We start from the raw sequence: 16,739 nt of genomic DNA on the forward strand, positions 1-16,739 counted from the left end.
AACCTTACATGAAGGAACGGATGCTGTGCTTGTAAGTGTCAGGCCTGTTGCCTGCTGTGATGTTTGCCTGAGTCCTAAAACATTCAACCTCTTCTCACTTAACTCACCTTGTCCCTTGTTACTTGCAAGCACCAGGTTTAAAAAAAAAAAAACATGAAGAATTACTGTCCTGAAAACTTGGTAGGATAATACCCCTTGGCATTTCTGAAACAATTTTCATTTATATATGTCAAAACAATTTTAAAAAGGAATAGAAATCATCATTTCACATTTTCAAAGGAATCGAGGCCCACCCGGAGAGTGAGGAGGTTTACCAGAGATCTCACAGCAGCAGCAAGCCTAGGGCAGAACGTCTTCCAGGTTTAATACCAGTGACCCGTCTTAGGAATGGTGTTTCCTCATAGCAAAACTAGCTATTCCAGGAAAATAAATAAATAAATAAATAAACACTTTTCATTTCTCAGAACAACGTTTTTTTTTAAAAAGTTTCAGTTTAGCAGAAACTCTTGTCATGTGATTTGGGATGATCAATCAAAAACTAAAAATAGATGTGAGAATATGTGAATTAAATGTGGTTTTTCTGTACACGTATTAGCTAGCTAACTGTTCACTCAGTGTCTTGGACTGGTTTTGCCAGCTGTGCATAACACCAGTGTATTTATAGGGCCTGCAGTTACACCTTCAGATGAAACATGAAGTACTACAGTCACTGCATCCACAGCAGCACAATGCCAGCAGCTCTTCACCAGCACCGCTGAGAGCGAGCAATTCTGCCTTACCAAGGCCTCAGCAGAGCAAAGCTGCAGGAGACTCAGCAGGGAACCAGGTAAACTTTCCGTCTATGCTTTTTAAGCCAATCAAATGAAAATCCTTCAGAAAAAGAATGTGACTGCAGGTGAACAACGACAAGAAAAAGCATCTGGCAATATTTTTCAACTAGGTGAATTGCCACTCAGCAAGAAAAAGTCCAGATCTTCCCTCTAGTTATCTTCCAGCCTTTCATTTTTCCCCACTGCAGAGCAGCAGCACAGGTGAGCTCAGGAGAGCAAAGCGCTCTGTTATCATGTGCTGTAGCCTCCTGCTCTCACTCGTCATCCCTTCAAGCTCAGAGAGGTGGAAAGAAGCACGACTTCAGGCAGGCCAGGCACGGCGATGAGCAAGGCTAGACTGGAGCGTTTCACCACTGCTCTGAACTAAAGTCACAGGCGCCGTGGTGGGACCGTACAGCGTGCTGTGACGACGGGAGGAACAAACCGAGCACTGCTGCAACGTGCTCTCTCACTGATCACTTCCCATTTTCCTCTCATTCTGCTAAGTACTTCTTAACATTGGCTTAGCTGCTGTGGGTGGAAGTTCTTCTGGGACCATTAGACAGATGTAGCCCCAGTCTTTTTCTACTCTACACATGGCTGATTGCAGGGATTTATTATAGTCTAAGGCCTTCCCTCCAGGCACACAGGAAGGGAGGAGAAGTTTCTTGCATCAGTGCTCACTCATGCAAAGATCAGCTTTAATCCGTCACACGCTGCATCAGAAAAGTTTAGAAAAGCCCTCTGGCATTAGAATTAACTGAGGACAGAGCGAGCACACTGGTCCTATTTACAGATAAGCATGCAATCATGTAAAACACACGTCAAAATTTCACTGAAATGAAAACACGATTGAAAAACTAATGAGGTACTTGAGAGGTTTTTTTCTGAATAGGGGTAGGATGAGAGACACTCTTCTGGGATATGCATTGCAGGCGCCTGTGCCTTGGAAGAGAGTCCATCTGGTGTATCTCTGTGATCAGCATGTTTGCATAGAATGCAAATCGTTACTGCAACTGCTGTTATCTTTATGCACTGTAGTTATAACTGAATGAGTCACATAAAAGGGTCAAAACCTTCTGTTCTACTTTTTATGATAAACATCTTTTTAACATACAGCGTTAGAGATCCTGTGCGTCAACAGATCAAGGTAGGAGTTGGTACTGAGTGAGGTATGACAGACCCTGGCATAGGGGCCCAGTCTTATTAACATATTTATTAACAATTTTTAAAAAACAGGGTAAAAAAAAGGAGAAAACATAGATATGTCTATTAACTATTAAAAGCCTGAAAAAATTAGAGATTCATGATAGGCTGCTTAAGTTTTCTTGTTTCTCAAGCTGCCCTCAAGCCTGCAGAACAAATGGGAGTAGCTGTGTTAGGGTCTGCTGTGTACTCCGCTCCCAGGCTGGCAGGTGGCAAAGATGTGATATTGCAGCCTGTGCAAATTTGCTGGGGCCCACGTTCTGTTATAATGGTCTCCTGAGTACCCGTGCTGAGTAAATTTAACTTTGCATCTTCAGAAGAACTTCTGTTTGCAAAAGATCCATTTTTCAGCAATTCAAATAGATATCATCCATCATGTGATATGCTCCATTTCTCAAATACAAGTTTTCATACGTAGGTACAGTCATACTATTTTACTTATTTTAAAGACTTTGTGTAAGACACTTTGCACATCTCCCACCAGATTTCATTTGTGCAACAGAATTCAGATACTTCACAATACATTTGTAAGTACCAGCTATCAAAACCTTCTCAGTTAACAACATTTGACTGAAAATCTAATTTATATATTGTGTAAGCTCTCTTAAGAACAAACATTAGATTTGCACTTTTACAACAGAGAGAAAAACATGAGAAAATAACCTTCAAGAGAAAAATTCTCTCATTTATTAGGAGTCAAATCTAGAATAAATGAAGAATCTAAGAATGTGAATTTGCAAATGCTTATTTAGCCTGATCTCCAAATTGGAATGAATGAAAAATAGGTCGGTTATTTTCTAGCCTTAGAAATTTCACACACACATAGACTGATTCCTCCACTTTCTTTCCTTAGACTGGACTAGTAATTTTAAGACACCACTCCCTCTTTCAAGGAAAATGTCTTTTACATTTCCTGTATGATTAAGACAGTCCTTTTATTCTGGAGCTAAGCTACAAAAAACATTTACTTTACATGAGGGAAGGCAAAAACTAGAACACAGAGGGCTCTGCCAGGTAATTTAAACCCAACTGTCTTCACTCCAGAACCTTTCTGCCACACATCAGGAATTATTTGACCCCATTTCTGTGAAGGATATCTGCCCTGCTGAGTCTCAAAGGCCGCAATACAGAGCTTACCTTTAATCCTGTGCAGAATAATGAATGATATACTGCTGAGATTAGCTAGGCAGTGTCAAACGGAGGTTTCTTCCTCTTTGTGCTCTGATTCCACCTGGGTAAAAGCTTACTGTTAAGACCCCTTAAGCACACAAAATCTCACCAACCTGAGCCTTTTATTTAATATAAAATTAAATAAATAATAACAATTTAAAAAAATAAAATCTGTCACCTGTGATGACAGTCTCTTCTCCTTCTAAAGGGCAGATTTTGTTACGGCTGTTGCTAGCAGAAAAAAAAAAAAAAAAAAAGAAAAAAAAAGAAAAAGGAAGTTATAAGAAGGAAAGTGGAACACATGAAGTGTGTCACTTTTCACCAGCAAGACTCTCTCCTCTTTCACCGTCTTTATGAGCTGAGCTCTTTCATGACAGGTCACTACCATCACATATTAATAACACATTAATAATGCCCCTGCCTGTGATAAATGCAACAGTTGTCACAGTTTTTATTTTGTCTCAGGTAAATTTTGAATTCTTTGATCTCTGGTTTCTAAGCCTTTGGGATGCCCTCTCTTCATGTTTTTAAAATTTGTCTGCAAACAAGGGAGTTCATAATTTACTTTTTTAAGAAACACTGAGAGTTTCATGGACCCTAGCGATTCCAACAACTGGGCTTTAAGTAAAACATTTAATACCTTTAATCCTCAGGAAAAAAAAAAAAAAAATGAAAATTGAAAGCATACCTTTCTGGTTCGAGATATGCTGTCTGGAAAAAAATGGTTTACATGTGGAACATAGGATTTTAAGATTAGAGCAGAAGACAACACCTAGCTGGTTACCCCAGTGGGAAATAGATTAAAATAGGATGGAAATAGATTATCAGTCAATGCTTGAAAGTTTTGACCATTTTTTATTCCACTGAAAATAATGAAATTGTTGAAGCTGAATAATACTAGTTTTCTAGCAATTTATATGCAAAGAGTAGTCATACTTTACAGCTTTATAAATCAACAAATATACATAAATCTATTTGTAAAGAAATAACAGTTTTTAAACAGATTAAAACAGAATCCAAATATTTGTATCAAACCGATGTTCATATAGGCTGAAACATATTTTTGAGGTATTTTATGAAAACAAAGTATGACACCATTTGACTAGAACTAAAATATACAAAACTGGGGGGGGGGGGCGGGGAAGCATGCAGAAATATAACAGGAGATGTAGCTCCTTACAGGGCTCTCCTAAAAAAAAAAAAAAAAAGTAACAAAAACCTGATCCCCACAGGTGACAGGCACCAGCTTTCACGGGTCTGGCAGCACAGATGGAGGCAGCGTGCGGAGCTGCTGCCTTGATGACAAAAGCCATCAGAGGGAAGAGGAGACTTTGGGTACTCCTGTGGAAGGAAAGACTCAGTCACAAAGCAAAGACAAGAGCTAAAGTTGCTTTCTGACAGTTTCTGTAGTCTAACAACAGCCAGACTTGTAGCTCTTGGCATTGCATTAGCAGTGCTGCTGCAGAAAGGATATGTTTTGCTAAGAAAATAGCCAAATGAAAGTTACAGCAGAAGAAAATCTTTACTAACAGGGAAAAACAAAATGTTTTCAGCCTCTTCCGGCAGTGGACATCAGACAGTTGCTTTGGTGCTGGGGAGGAGACCAGAGAAGGGAGTCAGAAAAGACTCAAGCAGGAGAAATAGATGCTTTTTGACTTGTCTGCTTGTAAAGAGCAGCTTGCTACCCCCTGAAAATAGAGATGAGGCAAATGGAAAAGCAAGGTGTTGCCAGACTGTGGGTAATTTTTTCTGTGTTTTCTTTTTTCTTTTTCTTTCAAAGAGAGGAAATAATGTGTGCAGAGCAGCAGTGGTTCATAGTGGGTCAGTCAGGAAGTCTGGGGCTGGGTATTTAGAAGACAGATATTTTTATTTCACGTTGTTCTCAGAGAACAGAAGTATGCAAGAAAATATTTTCTTAGCTAAAAATGCAAAATTAGAGTTCACGTATAGTTAGCTAAGCTATCAATGGACTTCATGGTTCACAATGAAGAATGCAATTTGGAGTCGAAGGTTTTGCAACTGCAGCTGCAGTTATTATAGAAATGCACAGGGGTTTTAGCAAAAGCCAGCGCTCCGCTGTAACACAGCAGAGGTAATAGCAGGCAACAGGACAGGAAAGTAATCGGAGATTATTAACTCTGTTCCCACAGGTAAAGAGCTGAGGCGTAATCGGTTTAAAGCTGAAGTTTCACGTACATCTTCATCCAGCACTTGTAATGAAAAGAGGCAGTCCCTCCTGCTTCTGCCTCCTGCCAGCTCTACCCCGACTGCTCCCTGCCGCTGGCACAAGTGTTTGTGCAGCTGCTCTGCAAGCACCACCGGAGAACAAAACCATATTGATCTGCCAAAACAAAAACAAGAAGCAAAAAGGGAAGCAATTCAGGGTTGGCCCATGTAGATAACGAGAGGGCAAAGGTATCTGAAAACACAAGTCCAAAACCGACATTACGAATACTGCAAGTAATGGAAAAGAGAGAATCAGCCGTATGTCTTTAAGTTAAGAAATGGCTTTTAATCGCCTTTCATGATCATTACGTACTAACAGTAAACTAGCTGATAAACTTTACTGCTGTAGATGTTCAGGAAAAATGAATGCAGCAGAAAAATTAATGCACTCAGAAGCTCACAGCAATAGTCCCTGAACAGTACAGTTGGCTGAAATACCTGGAACTCGATCTGCATGCTGCATGGGTTAGGTACATCTAGCTTCTGATGAGGAAGCTGAAAAATTGGCTTTGTAGTTAAGCAAAGCAATGTGTATTTTAAAATTTGACTATGCAAAATCCAGCCTAGCTAGTGACTGATTCTTACAGTGATGAAGACAAAAGGAAAAATCAAGACGTCTATGAATACCTACAAATAAATTGACATTCACCACTGATTTACCAAAAAAAAAAAAAAAAAAAAAAGAGAGAGAGTAAGCAATTTGTCAATGATACACTGACAAAAAAAATAAAGAGCATAAAGATCATTTTGCAAACAATGGGGATAGGCTGGCTGTACTACGGTGTAATTAAGATGTTCTTTAATCAGTCTTCCCTCCCAAGTGGAGAAGGCCAGCAGTCTTTCTGGACATGTCTTAGTTGAGAAAAGACAAGGAAAATTTGGTCATGCTCCTCATACAGAAGTTCTGGGCTACTGCAGTGGGAAAAAAACACCAGCCAGGGTGACAATCCCAGATAATCTTACAGGAAATCTTTTTTAAAGAAATTACAGACACATTTTAGAAGCCGATTTGCAATAACTTGTTCAAAAAAAAGAAAAAAAAGTACCCTAAAATCCCAAATGCAGGCACTCTTTATTTCAGTACGGTTTGCTCTGGGCCCTTGAGAACAAAGATCACAATCAGGACATAACTTAAGCAGTGCTGTGGTTTTGTAGCATCAGGTCAAAATTCAAACCCCGTCTGATGTGCTGCCGTTGTGTGACCACTTTCGGGCCATTTATGTTCACATGAGAGCGGCAGTGGTTCATTTGCTTGTCCCTGCAGCTCGGGGCGGAAGTCGGTGTGTCTAAACAAAACTCTTGCAAAGCGCCCAGCAGAAGGCAGGGAATGCTATGGAAATCAGCTGGCAGTTCATTTTCTTTCCTTGTTTGAACCAGTTTTGGACTGTGAGTATGATGGGGGGCCATATGGCAGAGGGGACAGGGATGGCTTCCCGCCTACAAGGAACAATGCTGCATGGGCACCTCGAGACAACAGTAGTACCCAAATAGACTGTGAGCCTTTTTCTAGGGACTCAAAATATTGCATTACAATGTCACCTTCTCCCAAACCTCTGCATGTGTGCAAAGGGGGCTGCAGAGGTGCAGGTTTGCATTTTGGGGCAGAATTCCCCCTGGGACCACAGCCACAGCTGTGTTCACCCCTCCTCAACCCCACAGCTGCTCTTCAATACCACTGAGCCAGCTGCTTGTATTTCAGAACTAAACCTGAGCGAGTGTAGCACTGAAAAAATAATCTGTAATTCTGAGGCCAACATGCCTTCAATACTTACCTAAATTTCTGGTTTCTCAGCCACCATATGATGGAATCACGTTTGCCTAAGAAGAAATATATTTAAAAACATCACTTGTTTATGTCAATTTCAATGTTGTTTTTACCGGTTTTCTGAAGACAAAGGATGATGTAATAAAAAGAAAGTCAATATTACAGCACTGGGGTTTGAAATTAGTGTGATAAATTGAATTTTAAAACAATACTGGCCTTCTCATGTACTTACAGATGATAAAACATAACAGGGGGGATGATTTGCAGGTGCTGCCATTGAGAATATAACACAGAAGGAGGCTGCTAAAGTAATATTCCTGTTTATATATCTCACATTACAACTATATGTCCCTTCCATTGCCTTTCCTCAGGAAGAAAAACTATGGTTTGTGTACTGTAAGCCTGAGTCAGCAAGCTTGCTCCAGCTCCAGCCCCCCCGTAGCTGTCCGTTCTGGCTCTTGGGACCATCTCCTTTAGCTGTGCCCCTGGGAGAGCAGTCCCCTTTCTACAGGGTTGGTGGTTGTCTTATTACAGTTGTATGAGTTTGGCTTTCTGAGCAGAGGAGGACAAAAAATAATAAGAATAATAATAGGAAAACATCAGGGCACTGCACAAGTATTTTGCAACCAAGCCAGTAAAACTAAAACGCAGAGCTAATACTACCCGCCGACACCCCTGCATGCTGTGGGCCAAAGTCCTGTGTTTGTCTGCGTGGGCAGTGCAGGTGTGCCTCCCCTTGTGCCACTGTCACCTTTGCTGTCTCCTGCCTTTGCATTACTCAGACCCAAGAAGTTGTCCCCAAGGTGGTGACGATATCACATGTGCTGCTTGTTACACACGCCAGGATCCGTATCCTTTCTTGTAGTGCTGCCTTTGACATCCTTTTAACAACAAACCGAGGCGGGCTCAATGAGCACCGACACCCTAGGCATTTCCATCACCAAGGCTGTTACTGACGCTGTGCATTTCTAGGAGCAGTGAAGTTCAGGTCAGAGGGGGAGAGGGGAGACACAACAGCTTTTCTCACTGCCGGGGGCTGCAGGACAGGTGGACTGGACCAACACAAGCACGTGGCTTTATTTCCATGCCCTGCAACGCACACTGCTTACAACTAGCACATGGACAGGACACTGACATACAGGCAGGATCCCGTGCTGAAAACAACCCCTCCTCAGCAGCTGATCTGCCTTCCTGCTGTGTCCAGTCATCTCATTTCTGCTGTGCTGCTCCTTCCGCGGTACCACGATGCCACTCACTGCCTGCAGCCTGTACTAGCAGACTTTCTGCTCTAGTAGAAATGTTGCTACCTCAGCACAAGCTTGCAAGCCTCTGGCTTGGCTTCTAAGCACCTTTCTTCATACTGCACACCCACTGTATCTTTACAACTGGTTTCTTTCAAAGTGGGAACAGAATTTAGCAGCTAAATCTACCTGCACCAGCAAAGCCACCTCCAGACACCCCAACAACCACCAGCACAAAGGACTGCTCCAGCCCTCTGACACCTACAAAACCTTACAGCAACCACCAAAACCAGCTTGCTTTCTTTACGCAGCACAGTCCTTCATCCACCCACACGGATGAAATTGCACAGAGAGGTCGGACACATTCATCCCACCCTCACCAGTTCTCTCTGCTCTCCCCTCCACCTGCCTCTCTCCAGGTGCAGAGCAGAGCCAGCCAGGTGCACATACCAAGGCTGTTAGCTGCTGAAAGAGTTGCTCCAGCAGTTTTATGTTTATTAAGCCAACATCTTCAGGTGGAGAAGCCTCTTCTGGAGCTGGTCTGCATCACTCCACAGCTTTCTGGTTGCTCGGTTTCAGGGGCTCTGGAAAACCTGGTTACTCTGAGCACCCCAAGGGACACAGAAGTGTCCCTTTGTGCAAAGCAGCTTGGCTGCCCCTGGAAAAACCCACAGAGAGAAGCAGTTTCCCTTTTCCCTCACCATGAGCAGCGTTTCCCTTGTGCTGACACGGCTTTCGCACAGTGACCCGGATAAGGAACTGATCCAGATTAACACCAGCCTTTTTTTTTTTTTTCTTCCCTGGCACCACGAAGCAAGGGCTGCCTTCCTTCTGCCTTATATTTTGTACAACGGTGCCATTACAGTGCTTTTTAGGCTTCAAAATCTTGCCTTGTTCTGTTTCTCAGTAATTTGGCCACTGTTTATCATTTGATTCATCCACGCAGGCTACTTAATGCTTAATGATCTTTCAAGATAGTTTACAGCAAAGATGGATTAAAGATCAACTTCGCTATTAGCTCAGCTGTTCTAGGCTGCCAGCTTGACTTTCTCCCAGAGACAGTTTAGCAGCTTATCTTCTCAAATCTGCTCTTGCAGACATAACCTATCTTTGAATATGGCCCATATCCCATGATACAGTGATTTTTGTCTTCTGCAGGCTGTTACTAGCTCTTTTACAACAGGCTTTCTGTAATCGCTCCAGGAACGCACACACTGATGTGCATCCCACTGTAAATATTCTCCTGGGATTGAGCAATGGTGAGGTGAAAAATAAGGACAACCTGGTGCTAAAATTCAGCTCAGCAATGAACGCAGAGCTGCTCAGCTACAGCTGGAAATGGATGCAGGATACTGAGATATTTAAACGTTCAGAAAACCTGAGTTTCTCATAGCCAAGAAGCGGGCTGGATTCAGGCTTTCCCAAGAGTTAGCTCCATAATTTGGTAATTATATGAAATATGGCATTTAGTAGTAACAGCGAGAAGAAGACCTTAATGCAAACAAAGTCTTTACTATTACCTAAAGATCTGAATTCAAAGCAGGGCTCGAGGCTGTGTTTTATCTTCAGGATGAGCAAGGCTTTCCTAGGAAATGGGCTCTTAGGCGGTCTAACGATTTTGAGAACCTTCCATGGAGAGCCTCAGCGGAGACCAAAACATCGTCATGAACCCCAAAAGTGCCGAGCAGGGAGCAGCTGCGGACGAGCACAGCTTGCCCTGCTGGGTGCCCGTCCCAATCCCTTCCAAAAACCCGGCTTTGTGCCTGAGCGCGGCGCTGCCCGGGCGGGGGCAGCAGAGATCGCGCTGAGCACCGAGCCCCGGAGCTCCTGGGGCCGGCAGAGGTCAGGTTCCCTGCTCGGCAGGGGCAGCCAAAAAGGAAAATGGTGATGTCTGAGAATCTGCCTTGAGATAGAAGCACGCTGCTCGTCCTCTCGCCCTGTTTCCACCCTGCAACTAGCTGGGTTTGAGCAGAAAGTTTCTCTTCCTTTGCAGAACTGCAGATTTCCAGTCTGCCTTAATGGGATAAATAAATGTTCGTTAATACGTGGAAGCAGAAAACACCAGCAGCAGGCATTGGGGAGGCTTTCTCTTGGGCAGTGCTGCTCACCCTGCCTGCACTGTAGGGCAGCGATGCAGGACAGCGATGCAGAGCCATGCTGGAAAGCAGCAACACAGGGCAGTGATGCAGAGCAATGATGGAAGGCAGTAACTTGGTGGCACTCGGCGATGATTTTAGGAAGGAAATGGTGCTGCTCAGCACCCCGTTAGGCCAAACCCCAGCTGAAACTCCTTTCTTGCAGAGCTGAGCAGCTGCCAGGAGGTGGAGCAGCGCACCAGCTGCCAGCCGCTCCTGCTGAGCACCCGGAGCTTTGAGCTCCCCCCGCGCACCCCCACTCCAGCCAGGCTGATGCTGAGTCTCCGTCCAAGGTCAGCTGCCCGCTGACGAGCGCCGGCAAATCAAGCAGAAAGCGCTGATGATAATGTCGCTCATTACCGACCGCGTGCTGGAGGTGGTGCTCGGGAAGGGCCACCCGCTCCCATACATCACTAGGTAACGGGGCTGCTCGGGGTGCACTCGGGCTCCCAGCGCAGAGCTGCGGAGATAACGCCCTGCTGTGCTGTGTCAGGGCCTGTGCGGTGCTCGCCGCCTTGTCCTTGGGAAGACCACTTCATCCCGAGGCTTCAGAGGGCTCTGTTTGACCGTACTCGATTGAGTGGATAACCTCAAGATGAAGAGGCAGCTACACGTACTCTTCTCTGAGCTGCCTCTTGACTCTGTAATCTTCTTTTTCCCTAAAAATGAAGCCTTCATCTCTTCCTACAAGGCCTCCTTTTACCTCCACGCCCAAGCTACATTGCCAAAGATCCCCTGTGTCTGCTGGGGACAGCGTGGGTGTTGCTCCACCCAGAAGATGAATGCAAGTGTCTTGGGAAGCCAAGCCTGCTGCAGAAACTGGTGGGACAAAGCACCCAAACATAAAGCCTGTATGTCTGATGGCAGCACAGGCAAGCACGGGCTGATGTTTTAAACTGGTCAAAGACAAGCACTGTGATTTGGTTTCCTTTGGACCACTCCGCCTTGAAAGAGTTGCTCTAATCTTGGTGTAATTTTCTTAAAGGAAAACTGAGAAATTGCAAGATTTCAGTGTTGCAGGAACAACATTTTCCACTTAAAAACAAGCAACATGGGAAAATTCCCAAGCAGGTCTCAATAAGGCTGAAGTACTGACGAGCATAAACCTGTGATGTCCTTCCATGCCTGTGGTCTATTTAAGCTATAAATCCTGTCTGTTATGCGCAGGGATGGCTGTTGAACATCTTGATAAGAGAGGTGTGATTTGTCTGTAAATACACCATACAATGATGTTTTTTAATATTTGGTGTAATAAAGCCTTCTCCTGCAAACATTGTCGTTGGTTACCTCACTGATACGTAACTTTCTGTTGGCATATCTTTCACAGTAAGGTTATAATAACATCACTCTTTGGCATCTCTGCCAGATACTCAACTCTTTATTTTCTGTTCTGTCATATAAGCTGAGTAACTTATACGCCTGTTCTCTGCAAAAGGTGGTTATTATATGTTTGAAGAAAGAGATTTGACAATACCTGCCTTGTAAGAAATACCAGCAAAGTAGTGCAGAGTAAAGGCAAAGGAAAAAGCTGTAAATCAAAAGGTGACAAGGCAGTTTTCAGATGGAAGATTAGAACATTGTTAAGGGTTCCACAAACAAATATGGTGAATTATAGACAAAAATCCACTTTCTCGCATTTGTCCCCTGTTGTGGCTGTCCTTTTATGGATGCAAATCCCACTGAAGTCAAATCATGTCTATAAACTAAATTCCAAAATTAATCCATAAGGAGAATCTGTCATGGAAATGCTTATTATTAGTTTGATTTGTACAAGATGTATAGATATGATTTCAAATAAAAGCAACATTATGGAAAAAATTACGTCAATTGCCGTTTTGTCTGAATAAGGAGTGCACAGTATGAATACTCTCCCAAAATAACACATCTGCAGTGATCTAAGCGGAGCTTGCCTAACACTCCCTGCACTGTATTTTTTTACACAGGTAATTTCATGTGAATGCTTAACCACCACTCTGAAATGACACCAGTCCCCAAGCACTGACAAATGTACGCCTTGCTCTGCCTGGCAGGGCAGCGATGGGCCCTGGCCTGACACCAGCGCTGCTCTTTGATCCATACGAAGATGCAAGGAGATGCATTTTATCTGATGGAGCGCAAGCACTTTGCATTTAGCAACTGCACAGAAATGTGCCATCGCAGGTCTGCCTCCTGCCACGCAGGCCAGCAGCCAAACACACAACTTGGAGAGCTTAAATAAGGCAGCGACAGCAGGTGACAGAAAGCCCATTTGGAAGGGGGCATTCCCTGTCCCAGAGCAGTCCTCTTAGAAAGGAAAAGGCACCATCACATCGTGCCGGGGAGGGGAACGTGGCTGGTGCTATTTTGAAGCAGCCACTCTGGTACAGGGCTGGTGGAAAGGGCTGAACTCCTTCCTGCTGGCTCCACTGACCTACTTGCACACTGCATGCATAGGGTTAGGCAATTGTTAATTCCATGCTGAAAATTAAAACGGTTGGGCAGGGACTGCAGCAACTACTATCACATGGCTGATGAACCCCGTGGAACACGGTACTGCCCCATGGCAGTGACTGCTGGACGATACCACATTTCAGAAGGATGTTTTGGGCACAGCTAGCAGGAACACAGCCATTGTCTGAATCGAGTGTAATCATTCAAATTATTTGATGGGATCAAAGAGTTTTCCTTATTATCACGCACAGTACTTTACCAAATGAAGAGTTTTTAACTTTATCTCACAAATTGCAAAAAAATGAAAGGCATTTTCATGCTGACGATCCAAGCAGTCATGTGCCGCTGTGTGAGCAAAGCTGAGCGAATGAGACTGTCAGCAGGATGAACACACCGGCAAATTCAGCTTTTCCAACAGCCTGGCTGCGTGTCACAAATCACGCAAGCTATACAGCCCCACCATACGTCACGCACTGCTCTGCGCTGGCAGGGCTCTAGCGAATCTTCTCTGCCTTTATTTCATCTCAGCTGGGCCAGGAAATGCTCAGATAAATCTGTACTGAGCCACTGCTTCCTGAGTTTTGAATGGTCATCTCCCATACGTGGAAGAGAAATAAATTAATGAGTTAACCACTCTTTTGGACTTCTAATGAGTTTCTAATGCCTGCACTAAATGACTAACAACTATTTCAGAAGCTGGGATTTGGTATGATATTTGCTTATACTTTGACTCTATACGGTTTTGTGCTGTTTTTTTTGCACAATATCTGGTTTCTCATACATTGGCCAACCCAGAAAAACAGCTATCATCAAAAAGACCCCCAGTAACCAGCAAGAAAATTGACCCCAATGGTTGCAGCTAGTAAGTCAAGGATCTTTTATCTCCCTCTTTCACCCAGAATTAGATCCTGGCACCCTAATTCACACGCAACACAGCCCGTCTCCACAGAGAGTCGCAATCAAGTCAACTCTTTCTTTGCAGCACAAAGGAAATCACATTTCTTTGAAACACCGAGGAAATCTGAATGTGTGTTCCTGTTTAGCATGATTAAGGTGTCACATAGCACTCCCACGCACCCCGACACAGAGAACTTCTTGCCGGCTGCTGATGTCAAAGCAAATCAGCTGAAAACACTGAGGGCTTCTGAGAACCACAATTAGGACACGCCAGGCAGGCTGCAAGGAGCTGTGCAGCTTCATGTGGCCTGGGAAGCCTTATGGGCACCGGGGACAATACAGAAGCATCCCACCCCCCCAGCAGGCCTGTGGGATATGCATCGAGCACATCTTTGGCAGTGTGGGGATTTCTGCATGTGAAAAGCTTGTTATAAAACATGATACATAACAGCACCTGTACCTGTGGAAAACCATAGCATTCAGGAGCATCCCCAAGGCGTGCACCCTTCTTGGTTTGTGCTCTGTCTCAGTCCCGGTCAGCTCAGATATCTCACTTTTTGCCAGGCCCAGCTCTCTTCACCCTAATGGTCCCAGCTGCTGTCCTCTTGATTGCCTTCAGCTCTTCCTTCTGTGTATTTTTGCCTGTGCCCTGTGGTTTGTCCACTATTAACATTAATAATTTAGGGAATTGTCTACTTCTGCTGAAATCAATTCCTGTGCTACTGCAGCTAAGTGCTGGGCTGGGCCTAGGCCCAAGAAATGCTGTGACAGGGCCCAAACAAAACAAACGAAATGAAATGAAAGCAGAGGAGAAGAGGATCTCCATCATTCACCACCCCACAAATTTAGGAGGGGATGCCCAAAGCCTAAGAAAAATGAGCACCAAATTCCAGCTGAAATCCCTTCCTTTTCAAAGCTCTCCCGTGGGAGGGTTGTGGCCCTGCTGCTGGAAGAAGTCAGCACCACAACAGGAGCCCCACAAGGCCCACGCTAAGTCCCAAAGCAAAGCTACTTAGACACAGGCAGTGGGGCTGAATCAGTGAAAAATACAGCACTGTGCCTCCACTGTGTTCACCTAGTGGCTGAGGAAAACTGTGAAGGACACAAAATGTTTGTGCGAAGCCATTGATCCAAGGGGCTCCTCCTAGGCCCCCGTGACTCCTCCATCCCCCTGCTAATGACCGTCCCCAGCATTCACACCAGCCTTGTGCAGATCTCGTTTTTACGTGTGTTCACCATCCTGATTGCAGCTCGCTTCCTTGGAAAGGAGAGGAGGAAAAGCTCTCTGTGTCTCATGGCTTAACCCAGTGGGGACTGAGTTCTCCTTGTTCTCATTTCCTTGCCGGCATCTCATGGTTACGTTGCTGATGGCCACACATGAGGAAACCGTCAATGGCAGAGGGCGTGGGCTCTGTGAGGGAGCAGAATAACAGAATAACTAAATAACTCAGTGATTTAGAGACCAGGAATGCAGACAGCATGGCTTAAAGCTGAGACGGTAAGGTCACCTGTGATACAACATCATGGCAGCTAACTCATCCACACCACTGAGCCATGCAGCTGGCTGCTTTGCCCTTCCCACTCTGCCAATTCCCTGAACAGCATTTAGCAGAAGGATTTCTATTTTAATCCAAGTGGCCGATTTCTGCCCCTAAACACAGGCTGCAGCTATCGCCCAGCAGCAGCAGGCATTTGCCAGCCATCAGCAAACACGTGCAAGGCTCTGTGAGGAGGTGCCAGCACCCACGAGGGCACCCAGCCCCACCGCCCCTGCTCTCTCTGGCTGGGAGCACAAGGGGGACACCAGTGTGCAAATCCCAGCTCCTTCACCTGGCCAGCAGACACACAGGGGCTGTACGGACACTAAAAGCCCCTGCCTCCACCTGCTTCCTCTCCAAGGGCTCTGCTGAGTCCCTCTGCTCACCACACTTCCAGCTCTAGGGTTCAAATCACTTCGTTAACTCCAGCAATCACAAATCCCTGGCGGCACCTGACAGGGATGTGGGGATGCACTTCCCTTCCCCACAGGTTTTTGGAGTCCCAGGGCTCCGGGAAGGAATGCAGTGCCAATTGTGACGGGGCATGGACGGAAGCCAGAGCAGCGCGCCGCAGTCACGTAATTAAATAACAAAAATGGATTAGGCAATCTCTGTGCTTCATGTTGACAAGCTTGAAGGGAAGAACAGAACATGTAATCACATGAGGGGGGGTTCTTTCTTGCTTTATTTTGAAAGAAAGACAACATTACAGCATATAAGATGTGGAAGAGCATGCGCTAATTATGCTGCCCTGGATATTTCTCTCTTGCAGGTTGGAGAACAAGGCTGGGATTGAAGCCCAAGGGAGAAAAGGACTGGAGGAACTGACATTCACTGACAATTAAGCACCCAGCTCATTTAGTCCTTATTCACTAACTTTTGCCCCTCTGTTTGGCTAACCTGAACACAAGTTGCTCTCTCTCATTAGCAACCGGCAATCAGAAGTCACCTGTGATGCTGATTTACTCCAGAAATAGACAGATATCTACACGGTCTCCTTAACGACAGCTCAGCCTAAGCAAAGGGCACAAATTCACACCCTGCTACCAGGAAACGTTTAGGGCTTCCCCCTTTCCATGTTTTCTGCAGTGCTGTTCCTGCTGTGCCACCGGGTTTGCAGCGCTGCGTGCCCACGGGCACTGCAGGAGCTAACCCAGGACAGAGGCTGCCCAGAGGTACAAAGAGCACCCCAGGACCTTCTTCAGGCTTCCTTGGCCAAAGGTGCCAGCCAGGGCTGGAGTAAAATTGGAGCAAAGAGATCATCTGACCCATACGTGAGGATTTTTAGCTGAATTGCTTCACTGGCTGAGCAGGCAACTAGG

General features: G+C 45.0%; 1 protein-coding gene and 1 long non-coding RNA gene across 3 annotated transcripts in view; both read right to left on the bottom strand.

Moving 5' to 3' along the window:
* The window catches only part of PLCG2 (phospholipase C gamma 2), a 72,256-nt gene extending 68,861 nt beyond the window's left edge, over positions 1-3,395 (bottom strand). The window contains exons 1-2 of the mRNA XM_038185661.2: positions 3,364-3,395; positions 3,153-3,246 (exon numbers count right to left, since the gene is read on the bottom strand). The gene's annotated coding sequence lies outside the window, so the exon portion shown is untranslated. The remainder of the gene's footprint in view (positions 1-3,152; positions 3,247-3,363) is intronic.
* Positions 3,396-4,020: 625 nt separating this feature from the next.
* Positions 4,021-15,913, bottom strand: LOC140003467 (uncharacterized). Of its 2 annotated transcripts, none has more exons than XR_011812215.1 (4): positions 15,804-15,913; positions 9,938-15,290; positions 7,184-7,229; positions 4,021-5,526 (listed from the first exon to the last, which is right to left on the bottom strand). It is a non-coding gene; the product is annotated as an uncharacterized lncRNA (long non-coding RNA). The 2 variants fall into 2 exon arrangements; XR_011812214.1 differs by having other exon boundaries at positions 15,710-15,843.
* Between the last annotated feature and the right edge of the window lie 826 nt (positions 15,914-16,739).

This window comes from Anas platyrhynchos, chromosome 12 (genome assembly GCF_047663525.1).
Source record: "Anas platyrhynchos isolate ZD024472 breed Pekin duck chromosome 12, IASCAAS_PekinDuck_T2T, whole genome shotgun sequence".
In the NCBI taxonomy this organism is placed as follows: Eukaryota; Metazoa; Chordata; class Aves; order Anseriformes; family Anatidae; genus Anas; species Anas platyrhynchos.